The following is a 1711-nucleotide window of genomic DNA, read 5'->3' as shown; positions in this document are numbered from 1 at the left end:
AAATATTTATTATAACTTTTCTGCACCAATTGTTATTTAGGGTAACTAAATAGTTGGTGAGAGAAAATTTTATGAAATTCCAGCTAAATAATAAAAAGGAAATTATAGAATTAGAAAAATGACCATTTTTCAATCTCTAATAAAATAATGGATCCAAATGATCATCATCAAAAGATACTAAAATCATTAGGTGAAAAATTAATGGGGAACTAGGTTGCATGCATCAGACTAATGACATGTGAACCTGCTAATCATCATGTGAGGCAGTAGAACACACCACCCGCGCAAGCCCTGCCTAAAAAATTGAACCTGAATTTCATGCAACGTCTTAACTTAAATACCAGTTAATAAGGAATATGGGGGGAGCTGTGAACCAATTGCCAAACGTACAATATTCTATAGGGCAAATTATCCAGTTTCTCCATCAGATAATTTTTTTAAAAGAGGAAGGGATCTGTTACAGAACAAAAGAGACAGTAAAGATGTAACAACCGAAGGCAATAAATTGTAGACCGCATTTGGATCCTGTTTCAAACTACAGAAAGATATTTTGATAAAATTGGAGATATTTGAAAATAATTAGGATGTTAAATAACATGAAGGGATAATAGTTAATTTTTAAGAGTGTAATAATGGCCTGATATAGATGTAATTTAGAGATGTGTATTAAGAATTTATGGGTGAAATGATATGCTATTTGCTTTCAATTACTCCAGCCCCTTCCCCTCCAGAAAAACAACAACAACAACAACAACAATAGGAAAGGGAAATAAATAAAACAAAACTAGAAAAATGTCCATAATCATTGAAGTTGGGTGAGGAGTGGATGGGAGTTTATTACGCTGTTGTTGTAGAAGCCCAAACTCAGGCTCGTGTGCAGGATGTGCAGCTAAAGCCAAGCACTCTGACACTGGTGCTTGGAGATGGAGGAAGGTTTATTCAATTTGGCAGAAGCTGAGAAGACAGGAGAGCAAAATCCCTCAGATCCGTCCTCCCAAAGAAATGAAGCAGGGAGCTTTCATCTGGCTCGGATTATGGGATGGGGGAGGATTTCAGGGACTGAAGGGGGGAGTCTGTCTTGCTTTTAGTCTCAGACAATGTTTTGAGTAACCAGACCTCTGGGCATCAGCAGCGAGTCACAACTTTCTCAAGGGCATTCACTGCTTCTGAAAAACAAACTCATAGATTTTCCTTGGGACCCCGGAGTTATCTCCTCTTGCTTGACAAAGAAACAGTATATCGGCAGTGAATAATCACTATGAGAACAGGGGTGCCGGGCAGGAAGCACGCGGTTACCATGTGCAGGCAAGCAAGGGCCTAGTCGAATTTTACATTATTTCCGTCATTTAAAAATGCTGCACTCAAATGTCAAGGAGCCCTGGCTACATAATTCTCTTTACTTTTGTTTGTGTTTAGGAAAAAAAAAAAATTTAAGAAACGGGGTATTGCCCTCTTGCCCAGGCTGGACTGCAGCACCCAGCTTTTTTTTTTAGGAGTTGAGATCTTGCTATGCTGTCCAGGCTGATCTTGAACTCCTGGCCTCAAAAAATCTTCCCACCTCTGCCTCCCAAAGTGTGGGATTACAGGTGTGAGCCACCACGCCTGGCCTGAAAATTTTCTTAATAAAAAAGAAAACCGGCTGGATGCGGTGGCTCACGCCTGCAATCCTAGCACTCTGGGAGGCCAAGGCTGGAGGATCATTTGAGGTCAG

The sequence above is a fragment of the Propithecus coquereli genome, unplaced genomic scaffold (assembly GCF_000956105.1).
Source record: "Propithecus coquereli isolate 6110/MARCELLA unplaced genomic scaffold, Pcoq_1.0 Scaffold49, whole genome shotgun sequence".
Lineage (NCBI taxonomy): Eukaryota > Metazoa > Chordata > Mammalia > Primates > Indriidae > Propithecus > Propithecus coquereli.
Note: the sequence above shows the minus strand (reverse complement) of the source record.